At 39.0% G+C, this 15,409-nt stretch overlaps 1 long non-coding RNA gene and 1 pseudogene across 1 annotated transcript; both read left to right on the forward strand.

The window, feature by feature from the left end:
* The first annotated feature begins 3,222 nt into the window (after window positions 1-3,222).
* The window catches only part of LOC127443597 (integrin alpha-M-like), a 31,331-nt pseudogene continuing 19,144 nt past the window's right edge, over window positions 3,223-15,409 (forward strand).
* On the forward strand, window positions 12,240-12,967 carry LOC127443601 (uncharacterized). The gene is made up of 2 exons (XR_007897678.1): window positions 12,240-12,447; window positions 12,570-12,967. It is a non-coding gene; the product is annotated as an uncharacterized LOC127443601 (long non-coding RNA).

Below are 15,409 nucleotides of genomic sequence, written 5' to 3' on the forward strand. Positions count from 1 at the left end.
ACAAACCAAGAAATACAAATCATATATCATCAGCATACTTTTAAAACTGATGTATTGTAAATGAAACATGGAAAATACATCTGAGTATTACAGGTTTAATGGTGACATATAACATTATAAGGGCGCCTACACACTAGGGAAAGCTCCAACGGAGCGTTTGATGCTTGGGATTGCGAAAGGTCTGTTTGGAAGGCATGTACCACAGAGGGAAGAGGCGGTCTCAAATAGAGATGGCTATTTCAAATATATCTTTTTGACAATGTACCAGTAAACATTGAAACTCTTCTCCAGGCCCTCTCTCCTGGTTTATTAGTTTAACTGTTTACTCATCTGCCTACGATGACCATATGCAGACATACAAATCTGCATTAAGTGCTGCACGCTCGGCATATTTTTCTTCCCTCATCAATAATACTTCTTCCAGACCCAAAACACTCTTTTCCACTGTTAACAAACTCACCAACCCACCTGTGTCTGTTATTTCCGATTCTGCTGAGCTCTGTCAGTCATTTCTTTCAAAATAAAATGAATTCACTTTACAAACTTTTCCCTACTATCGTATCTCCGACGCACCACATGATTTCCTCACTGACCTCATGATTGGCACATTTTCTGACTTTGCCCCTACTAGCCCACCTGCAATTACTGAGTTAATCAAGCAATCTAATTCTACTTCCTGTCAGTTAGGCCCGGCCCACACTGCCCTGCTTAAACATTGTCTGTCTGCCATTTCGGTGCCTATCTCCCTCCTCATCAACAGACTTCTTTGTACTGGTATAGTCCCTCTAGAACTAAAAACTGCAGCTGTCACCCCAGAGTTGAAAAAAGCCCGGCCTAGACACTTCTGACCTTAAAAATTACTTTCCTGTTTAAAATCTCCCTTTTCTGTCCAAATTGATGTAAAAAGTGGTTGCCTCTCAGCTAAAATCCTATCTGGCCTCACACAATCTCTTTAAGTGTTTTCAGTCTGGTTTCCGTCCACTCCATAGCACAGAGTCTGCACTCATTAGAGTCGTTAATGATCTTCTAATGGCCGCAAACACCGGTGCCCTCACTATTCTTCTTCTCTTAGATCTTCTGCATTTGACACTATCTCACACAGCATAATCATTTCTCACCTCTCTGCTATTGGCGTTTCTGGTTCTGTACTATCCTGGTTCAATTCTTATCTTTCTGACCGTCAACACTACATCTCTATTCATCAGTCAAAATCCACAACAGCTCCTGATTCTCAAGGCGTCCCTCAGGGTTCAGTTCTTGGTCCACTGCTCTTCATCACTTATGTGCTTCCCCTGGGTCACATCAACTTTCACTGTTATGCTGATGACACACAGCTATATATCAGTTCAAAACCCACTGCCCCTTACCCACAGCTCCTTATTTGCATGTATCAGTGACATCAATAGCTGGATTACCAATCATTTTCTCAGACTTAACACTGACAAAACTGATGTACTTTTAGTTGGTTCCACAAATGTTACATCTCGCCACTCTGATCAGTCTGTTGATATTGATGGTGTCCTGGTCAATCTCTTTTCTGGTCTCCCCAATAAAACAATCAATCAGCTGCAATACATTCAGAATTCTGCAGCTCGGGTTCTCACTTATTCCAAGAAATCATCTCACATCACCCCTATTTTACGTAGACTGCACTGGCTATCTGTTTCTTACTGCATTCAGTATAAATTACTCCTCACTACATTAACAGCTCTACATGGTCTTTCCCCTCCATACATCACAGATCTTATTCATCCCTGCACACCTTCTCGCTCACTCAAGTCTTCTGAGTCCGGTTTACTACTCATCTCACATTATAAGCTAACATCACTTGGTGACGGGGCTTTTAGCACTACTGCTTCAACATTATGGAACTCTATCCCACACTCTCTCTGTGACCTCAACACCATACATGATTTCAAAACCCACCTCAAAACATATCTCTTTGCCCTATGTCATTCTGACTCTTAATTGATCTGCTCTTCTTCTTATTTTATTTTTATATTTTATTTGCTTGCTACTTGTAAAGCGACCTTGAGTTTGAAGAAAGGTGCTATATAAAATAAACTTATTATTATTATCTCCACAATGCTATATTTTTAGCTTCACAGAGAATGATAATAGAGGACAGGGAAGGAATGCACTGTATTTTTGAGTTTCTCCGCCATGTTTATTTGATTTCACAGCGCAGCTAATCCCGCCTCTCCGAGATTCTTATTGGTCAACGGATGGCTACAGCAGAGTGTGCAGCAGCAAAAGATTAAATGTTCTCAACTTTTGGTCTAAAGACGAAGCTTCACTATCGGAAACCCTTGCGTTTTACCTGTTTGTCCTTCCGATGCACCACCCCCTTTGAAATCAATGCATTTGCAACATTCTCTGACACAGCGTTTACTCTAGTGTGTAGGCACCCTAATTGTTAAAGCAGACAGTACTGTGATAAATAAAGCTTTAATTATACATTTAATTGGTTTGAGATACAGTATTTTAGAAAAAGAGCCTCGCCCAAACTCTTACCCTTAAATTAAAGAAATATCTAAAGTTCATAATAAAGCATTTACAGCTCTGATGTCTTCCTTTCAGACAGTTTGTGATCTGATTGTACTGATTTTGTGTGCGTGTTTGTCAGAGTTGCAGTCCGTACCTTCCTCGTGAATGTGATGGGAACTCGTATCTCAGCGGCATCTGTTATCAGTTCAACAGCAGCTTACAGGCTGTCTCCAACTTTACTGCAGCTTTACAAGGTTAGAAACGTCATAAAATGTATAGTCCTGAAGCATGTTTCAGATGATGTGTGAATTGTGTGGATTTCTGAGAGTTACACATGAACTAACGCTGAGGTTGTAAACATTTGTAATAGAGTTGCACTCGCCCTGCTGGCCAAAATATAGACCTTATTCACAGGAGCGCCATGTTTGATTTTTGATGTGAATGAAAACGAGGCTGTGAGAGTTAGACTACTCTTCAATGGCGTGTACAGTATAAATCTCTTAAAATCTCTTAGATCACATCTCATTTTCTACAACTCATGGTTTTTGGAAGTTTTTGTCAACTGCAATTTCTTGTAATGATTTTTTTTTTTTTCAATGTTTTGTCTAGAACAATCTGAAACACTTAAAAAACTTTAGCTGCATCCGAATATTCATACTACCCTACTATGTATTATGCTGAAAACATTATGCCAATGGAGTAGAATGTCCGAATCCACAGTATTCATGCAGCTGTAAGCCAGAAATATCCAGATGACCTACTATTCCAGCAAGACTTTGAAGTGCGGATCGACTGGACACTTTCCGCTCCCATAATCCCTGGGGATCTGAGGAGACATCTTGTTCAAAACTTTGGATTTAAAAGAACGGCAGTGAACCATGAGTCGGACGGCTTTTCTCAACTGTACGTGCTACATAGAAAAGTTGTTTCTTGTGCTTTAATGGGGCTTGTTTAACAAAACCAGTGCAGATTATTTTCACAGTTTTTGTTATTACGTCATGTACTGGGGTCATAGGTCAATACTCATGAAGTATATCTGGAATCTGTTCATACTACTCGCATGCATACCTAAAGAATGTACTTTATTACTGGTCGAGAAGTGCGTTCTTCATTAATTACAGTACATACTGTGACGGAACGTGATTTGGGACACACAGCTGATCAACTGTCCAACTGTTGTCATTCCTATCAAAAATTAAAGATGGCGCTAATGTCAATAAGGCACATTATCTCTTTATGTTCATTAACTGGTGAATTAAAATGTTTTAATTGAACAATTTTATGCTTATATAATGTAAATGTTTTCATATGTGTTAGTTTGTTAATTACTTTTTGCACTGATATTTTAATCAAATATTTTACATTTACATGTAGTATGCATGCAATGGTGGTGTCTGTGGGGGTCGAACCGGCAACCTTCTGCTTACCAGTTCTGTGCTTTTGCCCACTACACCATCCACCATTCCATATTGTTTTTATAGATGTTCGATGAAGAGTGTTTGATTGCGTGGTTAATACATCAAAGAAATTGATTTCTTCTGTGTTTTGTGATTTTTCTGCAGAATGTACGAAGAGAGATGTTAATCTGGTGTTTCTGTTCGACGGATCTCGCAGTATGAAATCACAAGAGTTTGAAATGAACAAAGATTTCATTAAACATATCATGACAAAACTGTCAAACTCCTCCATAAAGGTAAAATAATCCATGCTTTTCTGTGTTAGATTTATGAATGTGTAACGTTACAGTAGTCAGTTGTGTTCTTGTGTGGTCAGTTCGCTGCTGTCCAGTTTTCTTCATCCACGAGAACAGTTTTCGACTTCAATGACTATCAGAACGGCTCGGCTGAAGAGAAACTCAATAAAGAGCCACACATGAGTGCCCTCACCAACACACACCATGCAATCCAGTTTGTTTTGTGAGTGAAACCTTCATGATTATGAATGTATGAAATGATATGTTTTCTGATTCAGGAGTGAGAGCACAGAGAATTATAAATAAACATCAGAGAAGTTCTACACTTCTGCACGTTATTCTGGACTGTTAATCACATTGTTGCTGAAGTAAGACTTCTAGAAGTCAATAAAACATCAGCATAGAAATGATGAATGTGTTGCTGCATAACTTCATCTGCTGTTGATGTCTTGAGACGTTCAGACTGGAGTCAGTGAGCTGAAGATTTATTTCTGTCATCGTGTTTGTGATTTAAATGTTCTCCAGGAACAATCTCTTGAATAAAGTGTCCTCTGGAGTGAACCTCAAAGCTAAAAAAGTCCTGGTGATCATCACAGATGGAGACCCCTCTGATAAAGATAACATCAATGTCCTCAAAATGTGTGATGACCAAAACATCCTCCGCTACATAATTGGGGTGAGTTTGTTTGGATGTTCAAACCCTTCTGGTGTCTCAGCTGAATGTTGAGAGTCACAATCAGTAAAATCATTGGCAGTTTTCATTAATTTATTCAGCTGAATGTTTCATCAAACGTCACTTACATATGAACAACAATTCATTGTAGGACTGAAGTAACATGAGAAGTGACGTCATGGCACAGAGTTCCAGAATTGCTCAGAAAAGCGCAAAAGTACGAGCTGGAACTGCGATACAACAGAAAGAGAATGGAGAGAGAGAGAGAAAGACATTTGTGAAGATTTTTTGCACAAGCTGATGTGTTGATGCCTTGTGTTTGTCAGGTGGGGAATCTGGATCTAAAGAAACTGACAACGCTTGCTTCAGAACCAAAAAAGGACAACACATTCCACATTCATGAGTATGCTGGTCTCAAAGGGCTTCTCGACAACCTGCAAAACAAGATCTACAGCATTGAAGGTAAAGAAAACTGAATGTGAGTTTTTTTATTTTATTAAATCACCTAACAAAGATTGTAAAAGTCGTTCTGTGTCTCAGGTTCACAGGACGCTGACAGCACTAGTCGACAGAAGGAACTCTCTCAAAGCGGATTCAGTGTTGTTTACCACAAGGTAAGAGATAGCTTTAGCATTTTTAAAATATGAGATTGGCTTTTCTTTCTTATGTATTGCTGCTGTGCCGATGTGTTTGTGTCAGGACTCTGTGATCGTGGGTGCGGTTGGATCTAATGACTGGCGTGGAGCTCTGTATGAAGTGACTGGATCAGGATCTGGATTCAGAGAGATCGAGATTACAGATCCAGCTGTCAGAAAAGATTCATACATGGGTATGTTTATTCATGTTTGTCTGTGCTGAGTTTATCAAGAGCTTTTTAAATGACGGTGATGTCGTTCAGGTTACTCTGCTGTGATTGGACGGAGAGGAAACGTCTCTCTGCTGTTCTCCGGCGCCCCGCGGGCTGAACACAAGGGTTACGTGACCCTCTTCAGTAAGAGTGAAAATATATGGAGAGTGACGAGGAACATGACAGGAGAACAGGTCAGTTCTGTTGAAGAAACGTCTCTCAAACACACACACACACACGTCACACACACGTCATACAGTATATACTGTACAGTGAAACCTTTAAATGACAAAAAACAGTACATACAATACCTCAAAAACTATTCGGACACTTTCTCAAGCTTCTCATATCTTGAAGTGGTTCAACTACAGTCAAGATACTCTTTTAACCCACACATCATGCATTTCTTTTAGAAAAAATGTAATAAATGAAAAAAAATTTAACACTAACTTCACATAAAAATTGTGCATTTTGGGGGATTATTGTATTTAGACCTTTAGGGCGTTTTCACGCTTGGTCTGTTTCAGGGGTCTGAGCGCGGTTTGCAGGATTTTTATGTGAACATTCCAAACGTTTTCAGACCCCTTTAAACAAGGGCGTAGCAGCCATGGGGGACATGGCCCCCACACGTTTTAAAAAGGTGATTTTTGTCCCCTGCACTTTTCTAAGCTAAATCTATAACGAGCCCAAATGGTGGATTTGTATACAGTATTCTTTGCATTTTGTTACTTTGGGCTGATTGAGCGACCATCCAGCCAATCACAGGTGAGTTTCATGAGCCAAAACAACCCTATAGGCCATCAGTCAGACAGTCTAATCAATGCAGCTCTGTTCATTTATCCATGTTTTTATCGGCATTGATGTTGATCTAAATGAATAATCTAGAGATGAGGAACACACAAATGAGAGTTATTTATCGGCATATCATTCTTGATTGGCAGCATTACGTGAAATGCAGTACAGAAAAAAGGACAATTCTTCTTTTAAACACATTATAAGTGGAGTTTATATCAGCGCATGAGTCTTCATTAAGTTATTTTTACATTATGTTTGTGAGATAAAAGTTTGATTGGTTGTTTTTGCCAATTTAAACCGATTACTAGATCTGTGTTAAATATGTAAAGCTTTAAAAAAAAAACTTGGATGCCAATTCCCAATGCGCTCTAAGTCCTCGTGGTGGCGTAGTGACTCGCCTCAATCCGGGTGGCGGAAGACGAATCTCAGTTGCCTCCGCGTCTGAGACCGTCAATCCGCGCATCTTATCACGTGGCTTGTTGAGCGCGTTACCGTGGAGACGTAGCACGTGTGGAGGCGTCACGCTATTCTCCGTGGCATCCACGCACAACTCACCACGTGCCCCACTGAGAGCGAGAACCACATTATAGCAACCATGTGGAGGTTACCCCATGTGACTCTATCCTCCCTAGCAACCGGGCCAATTTAGTTGCTTAGGAGACCTGGCAGGAGTCACTCAGAGCGCCCTGGATTCGAACTCGTGACTCCAGGTGTGATAGTCAGCGTCAATACTCACTGAGATACCCAGACCCCAATGTAAAGCTATTTTTAATATTGGCTCCTGTTTTTTACGTCTATGTTGGTGTGCAGTCGACAAACTGTAGGAAAAAAGATAGATCTGCTGTGTTCTTATAATGATTAAAACCTCTACTAAGTCTCTTTGAAGATCTGTAGATGTACAAATTTTAAAGGATTAAAATGTCCTTTTGATCATTGATTCAGTGACTAACTCTTTTCACACAAGACACTCATTTGTCACCACCTTCTGGCATCACCAGAAATGGTCACTGAATCATTAAATGGATCTGAACGAGTTTTGGTGAACACTGGAGCCACTTGGATACTTTAAAATCCCACAATGCACAAGCACAGAGTAAAAAATAAAATTGTGCACATGCACAATTGCCATTATTGTAATTGATTAAATAATTTATTCAGGACCAGCTGGTGCTCAATCTTTTACTGTCATGCGTGAAACAGAAGCAAGTGCCACAAGATGCCCTTTATTTTTGCAGCTAATTTTGCAATTATTTTGCAATACTTAAATCTTTAAAATACTACAAATATTAAAAGTAAATAATATGTATATATTAATATAATACTTATATATTAATATATAGTGTAATATTTTAATTCTGCACTGTAAGTGTTGGGTCTGTGTTAGCCGCCTTCTAACAGCCGTGCCCCCCCTCCCACTTTTAAAATGACTGCTACGCCCCTGCATTTAAAGTGAACTGAACCGAAAACATCTCGGGCTGCGTTCCATTTCAGATTTGTATCCCCTTCCCTCGCAAACTTCACTCCGTCTCATGGACTCAGATGTACGTCACTGCTGGCAGAACCTGTGCAGTGGGTTGAACTGGAACACTCTTAACTCTGGATCATTTGGAGCATGTGGAAGGCTGTTGTCAATTTGTGGAATTATTTCATGATTTTTGCACCTGAGAAAACAATGTTTTCGGTGATTGATTTTAGAGCCGTGTGTATAAATCTCATATGTTTAATTTTTTTTTTTTCATTAGAGTGAATTGTTAGAAAGGATTAATCAAGATTTACACAAATGAAAATGTTAACATAACAGTGAATACATAGGCTATAACTGTGTGATAAACAGTTTAATGTAGCTACAAGTATTATGCTGTTAAATCTCAATATAACTTTTCTAAACTGCTTAACTGACCTAACTTCACTTCCATCATACATTAGAGTTGTGTGGGGGTGGGGTTTATGAAGTGCAATCTGCTGTCACATCACAATCAAGTTGCATTGTGGGATATGGAGCTGTCTGAAGTGTACATCAGAGTAGGCTCGCTCCCTCGGTCAAAATCGAGAGGTTGAGGGTCTGTCAACAGAAACTTCCCTCGCTCACAGAATGTCGTAGAACGGACTTCCAAAATGGTGGCGGGGATTCCCCTGAAGGGAAGTGCTTAGGGGAGTTAGTGAGTGGATGTTAAAAGTGAAGTGGAACGCAACCTCGGAAGATGGTCTGGGTACGGGTCGTTTGCAGCCTGTGGTTCGGTTCACTAGTAACGTGAATTGTGAACACAAAGCGCTCCGGGCTCACTTGAATTTCCCTTTTGCGTAATGCCAAACATGTTTGACCCTGACAGGTTACCGTACACCATTAATGATGACGCGCAGAGAAGAGAATCGACGATTATTTTTCTATGGAGATGACAATCTTAATCTTTAACCGGACCGCATTAGAATATGTTATGAATACATTACTATTGTTTTCAATGAATGGATGTTGCCCAACACTGTCAATAGATAAAACAATGATCAGTCGATAATCCATAATTGAATTTCTTGAATTTTGCCTCTAAATACAGTATTATTAATATAAAAATACAATGTATTCAGTTTAATGCATTGCTTTTCCTTCTTTATAAAACACATTATATATTTACACGAAGTAATACAGTGCTTTTTTGATGCAGAAGATCAATAAAATATGTTTTATTGAACAAAGACACCTGTACTTATGCTAATTATTAATTTTAAGGGTATTAAAAGTGTTTAATAATCTCATAAGTTAATATGTAGAGCTAATTGTACACTTAAAATTGAATACAGTCATAATAATAATAATCATCAGTTTTGTCTTTTAAAAAATGGTCTGGGTTCCACAAAAAAAACATGGTATTCAAAATAGACCCCGTAACGGGTCAAGTGGACCAAAAAGAGATCTGAGCCCACTTTCAAGGTCACAAATAGTGTGAATGCAAAGAGAACTGGGTTCATTTTCACTCTTTGGTCTCTTTGGTTCACTTTTTGGTCAACTTAAAGGGGTCTGAGTTTGGTTCTTTTAAAGAGGACCCAAGTGTGAAAACACCCTTATTTATGTATTTTTACCTTTTCATATAAAATAAGAACATTTTATTAGAACATTTTCAGTAAAGATATACATTTCTCAAGTACATTCATGAAGAATATATTAAAATGTGTCATGAATTGGGGCAGATTGATGCCATCTGCTGGAAAAAAGACATAAAAATTTAATGAAATGACAATTATATCCAGTAGATGGCTGCAGAGATCACACAGTGGGAAAGGTCAGCTGTCTCAGACTCAGCCTTTGTTTTATCTGTGTGTGTGTGTGTGTGTGTGTGTGTGTGTGTGTGTGTGTGTGTGTGTTTAAAAAAATACCATGGTACTTCGCAATATGATTACCATATGCATATAGCCTACCATTGTATTAACATAGTGCATCCAGGTAATGGTACATGTCCAAAAAATATGGTAATACCATGGTATTTTTTAGGTGTTTTCGTGTAGGCTAATACGTATTTTGATACTCTTTTGGTTGAAAAATATATTTACCTGCAGAAGTCGTTTACAAGCTGTAAGCGTGTTGAATTTTTAGAAAGACCTTCTTCATCACTGGCAAATGATAGGACGCATTTGCAGGTTTGGTTTCCATTGATTGTAGATCCACTGCAACCAGCGTTAACTTTATTTTCCGTGTTATAAAATACTCTGTGAGCAAGTGAGAGCACGCACAAATGATTCAGCAGCGTGTGCGCAAGCTTTCTGAGGCATTCAGGCTGAATCGCGAACCTATTCAGGCTGCTTTCCTATCACGTGTGATATGAACAGGATCCACTTGAGATCAGTAAAAGAAGCTGTTATAACCACCGATGAAAATTGAAAGTAAGATATATGCAGGATGTTATGTTTAATTTGTATTGTTTATATGCTGCTGACATGGAACTAAGCTAATGCTAGCATGCTAACCTTCGCCATAGTATGCACCTGTTACCCTCTGTTATTAGGGCCCAAGCACTGAAAGTATGAAGGCCCTATTGTTCTAAGGATTATTATTATTATTAATATTATTTAAGGTTTTGGTTGCTTTGGGGGCACTTAACTTGCTTAAAAACTCATGAAATTTTGCATACACATCAGAGTTGTCGACCATTAGGCCTGGACAAATGTTGTAGAGGGTCATTTGGGGGGGCTCTGTAGTGCCACCTTGAACATGGGCATGTAAGTGGGGCCTCTGTAGCACCCCAATTTTCACCTACAGTCACCAAAATTGGTATATATATTGTTCTCATCAAGCTCAACAACTTTTATAAATACAGTCATTAGCTCCGCCCAACAGGAAGTCGGCCGTTTCAATTTGAATATTGCAGTCCCTGAACTTTTAAAAACTCCTCCTAGGGTCTGTCACCAAATTTAGGCAGCATTATGCCAAAACATTGAATATGCTATTTTGTGAACAGATTTCTGATATATTGAGCGGTGTTGCCATGGCAAGGCAATAAATTAATGGCAAAAACTGGGAAACAGGAAGTGTCTCATATCTTATGCATGCATTGTGTGATTATGATGACAATTCAGCTGTATGTTTGGTAATGAGGGCTGACCACATGGATGTGGCTATTGTGGGCTACCACCTGGTGGCAGGAAGTGTGGCACTTACACCAGACTTTGAAATAGTCCTGTTATTTTTATCTGAAATGCTTCTTGATATCTTAAATTATATTATCATAGCCACAAGTAAAATAACAGTATTTTTTTGGGACTGTTCAAGAGTATTCCAACACTTGCCATAATTACATATTTATTACATTTGCTACACACAAAGTTGTTAACCATTATGCCTGAGCAAAAGGTAAGACATGGTGTCTTACTTGTGTAGTCGACCAAATGCATGTGTCAATCATGCTTTGTTTTCCGAAAGCCACCGGGTGGAAATCAACCCATGGTGCATGAGCCCGTCATCGCTGCTTGCGGCTATATTTGTATTTTATGATGGCAGACATATAAGAGGATTAGTCAATGGGCAGAATATAGACTAAGAATAATAATTAGAAACACACATCAATGTGTCTCATGTGTGAATGGCTTACAGACTGCAGAGAAACACATGAATGAAGCAGCAGATAAAAAACAGGGTGACTAGACTTCATTTTTGTGTGTATTTGAGTAGATTTCCTTTTGTAAATCTAAAAAAACACATGGCATGGTCTGAAATAATGTTTCATAAAACATTATCAGACTTGTGGCTTGAGCTCCATTGTGTCTCTAGTTCCTTTTAAGGCCAGTGTCATTTATAGTTTCATAAAAATATAGTATGAAAATATTTCTCAGATCAATTCCTATAAATTTGAGCTTTTATAACTGTTTTTCTTTATGACTTCAATAAATTCTGACATCTGGACTTACAAGTGTCTTCTGTCAAAACAGACCACATATGTGACTGTAATACAAAAATGTGATGACCTACGCCATTAATTTTGAATATGGCCTGAGCTCAGAAAATGGGGGCAGTGGGAACAGGTTAATATTAAGCCATTAAAGCTATTCATACTATAAATGTAGATAAATTGTAATGTCATATTGTGCTGATGTTTGTGTTCAGATTGGCTCATATTTTGGAGCGTCTCTGAGCGTGTTGGATGTTGATTCAGATGGAGACTCAGATTTTCTTCTGGTCGGAGCTCCATTATTTCATCAGTCTCAGCCGCGAGCAGAAGGAAGGCTGTACGTCTACGCTTTAACAGACAAGGTATTTACAGCTTCATTAATCTCTCTTGTGTGGTGTAGTGGTTTAAAGGGATAGTTCACACAAAAATGAAAGTTCTCTCCTCATTCACTCATCCTCATGTTGTTCCAAACTCGTATGACTGTCTTTCTTCAGTGGAACACAAAAGGTGAACAAGTGATCTGATCACAGCGGTTAACATCTCACTAGATGGGAAGATTGTCAGTGAATACATTTCGGTTTGTTTCTCACACAAAAATTTCACATGGCTTCAGAAGACTTAGAATAGAGCACAGGAGTCATATGAACCACTTTTCTTTCTCATTTATTTTTAAATAATTTACATGTATTCATTTAGCAGACATTTATCTAAAGTTGCTTACAAATGTGGAACATCACCAGCAGTTTGTCCTACAAGAGCAACAACATCTGCAGTGTCAGGCTGCCAAGTTTTGAGACTGGCACAGAAGCTATTGGACAGAAGTGGATCTTCAGACTAGTAGTTTTCAATAGGTAGTGCCTTTTGCTTGTGGTCTGGTTAAATGTCTTCAACAGTTTCTTGAATATTATGACAATGTCAGCACATTGGCTGGAGGTTGGAAGCTCATTTAACCACAGAGAAACAGAAATGAGCAGCCCTAGGCCACATTAGGCTTTGGTCATGTTGCTTGTAATATTTGAATTTGGCTTTTGTAAATTTAAGTTCTGGAAAACCTTGAAAATAGACTTTTTTTTTTTTTTTTTTTTTTTAATCAAGAAAAGTGCTAATAGAAACAACATATTAACCACAAAAAAAAAAAAAATCATTTTCAAATTCTAAATTCTTGTTATTCTCTAACCTCTTTTTATGTGCTCTATGATGTTTATGACTATCTTGGGAACTGAGAACATCTTCTTAGTCAGAACCTGTTCCATTAAAAAATACAGGAACAGAATAATTTTCAAGGCTTTCATTTCCGTTAACTGTTTTAAAATGCTGGGCTGCAGGTAGGAATTCTTGGGCCAGGTACAAAATGCGTTCATCGGGCCCCCCTCCAGTTTTGGGGGGGGGGGTTGCAGATAGTAATCCCATCAATGTGCAATACCTGGACGGTTTTTGTGGTTGCATGCTAACTCCGTGTTTAAATCTGTGTCTCCTGCTGAACATGTTTAGATGCACTCTAAAATATGGAATAGCCTTTCTGTGGACCTCCCCTCTACTCCGGGGCCCCATCAAGCCCGGGCCCTCTTGAGACTGACTATAGAGTATTAAAAACATATGAATCAGTCAGTAGTTAATTCAGTAGTAATCCATAAGTAATCCATTAGTTACTGAATTAAACTGACTCGTTTACTGAACTGAAAGTCATTCATTTTGACATGACTTGAAATTAACCAAGAATGAATACTGCATAGTGTGTTCTTATGGCTTGTGAGAGTTTTTTTTTTTTCATATGACAATGTGCAATTAAAGATGCACATTATTTTAGTAATATTTTAATTTGTAAAAACTGGTATTTAAAAAAATTAATGACCTAAGTTAAGTCATGAAACTCTACTTGGCGCAAGCTGAAAGGTTCTTTGAACTTATAATCTGTTAGCCAATCAACTCACTTTCTCTCTTTTTGTAATATTTAAATTTGCTCAGTTTGCAAGTAAGCCAGTTTCACTGCAGCGTGCTGCAAAGTTTTCTCTGAAAATGCTATTTGCTCAGGTGGTGGCTGGGGCTTTCTCTTCTATTAGCTTGCACGGTAAGGTCTGCTGTTGGCCATGACACATAGAAGCAGGTCTTTATCAAGGTAAGCCTTATCCGGAACTGGCACACATTGCTATTTTAGGTCATCAGATTAAATAAATCCACACATGGCAAGTCACTAGTTAAATAATCTCTGGGCTTTCCTGGACCAGGTACACATCATGAGTCAGGTCACTAGCCGTTTAAGCCATTTGACCAAGCAGGCCAAGGCACACATAGCTAGCACACACTCGGTGCACATGTCTCTTCGGAGCAGCAGCAGTACACAAGTCTTGGCAATAGATCTGCTCAGTTGGGGGGTTTGTGTTCCGTGTTTATGTGTTATGTGTTTGTGCAGCTTCCCTGTTTTGTTGGAGGATTGTTTGTAATGTCTATTTGTGCAGCAGAATGTTCATACATGCTCGATGCAGCATGTCTTGTGTTTATCTAATTGGGCAGCAGCAGCAGCATGCCCACATGCTTAACTCAGTATCTCTGTTTATGTTCTAGCAGTAGCAAGTCTCCGTACCTGCTCTGCAGCAGCAGTGTACCAGATCCAGTCCACTTTGAAACCCAAATAGTAGTGTTTGAGAAGACCTTGAAAGTCCTGGAATTTGATTTTGTATGAACCCCGTTATATGGAAAAGAGCAAACAAAAAATTCACATTTTGTGTTTCACAGAAGAAACCCGCAAACACTGTAAAGACACTGGATGTGAGCGAGTCAAACACAGGACGATTCGCCGCAACTTTGGCATCACTAAAGGACCTGAATGGAGACGGCCTATCAGATGTTGCTGTTGGCGCTCCGCTGGATGATGATGGACAGGGAGCCATCTACATCTATCGGGGTGATAAAACACATGGCATCAACCACAAACAGCCTCAGGTGAGAAAACAAACAGATGTCTTTACACCTGGGTTTCAGCTGAATTCCTCCGTCATGTCAAACAGTAGGTGTGGCCATACAGTGCATCCGGAAAGTATTCACAGCGCTTCACTTTTTCCACATTTTGTTATGTTACAGCCTTATTCCAAAATAGATTAAATTCATTATTTTCCTCAAAATTCTACAAACAATACCCCATAATGACAACGTGAAAGAAGTTTGTTTGAAATCTTTTTTTATTAAAAATAAAAAATAAATCACATGGACATAAGTATTCACAGCCTTTGCCATGACACTCAAAATTGAGCTCAGGTGCATCCTGTTTCCACTGATCATCCTTGAGATGTTTCTACAACTTGATTGGAGTCCACCTGTGGTAAATTCAGTTGATTGGACATGATTTGGAAAGGCACACACCTGTCTATATAAGGTCCCACAGTTAACAGTGCATGTCAGAGCACAAACCAAGCCATGAAGTTCAAGGAATTGTCTGTAGACCTCTGAGACAGGATTGTATCGAGGCACAGATCTGGGGAAGGGTACAGAAACATTTCTGCAGCATTGAAGGTCCCAATGAGCACAGTGGCCTCCATCATCCG

The sequence above is a fragment of the Myxocyprinus asiaticus genome, chromosome 7, assembly GCF_019703515.2.
Source record: "Myxocyprinus asiaticus isolate MX2 ecotype Aquarium Trade chromosome 7, UBuf_Myxa_2, whole genome shotgun sequence".
NCBI lineage: Eukaryota > Metazoa > Chordata > Actinopteri > Cypriniformes > Catostomidae > Myxocyprinus > Myxocyprinus asiaticus.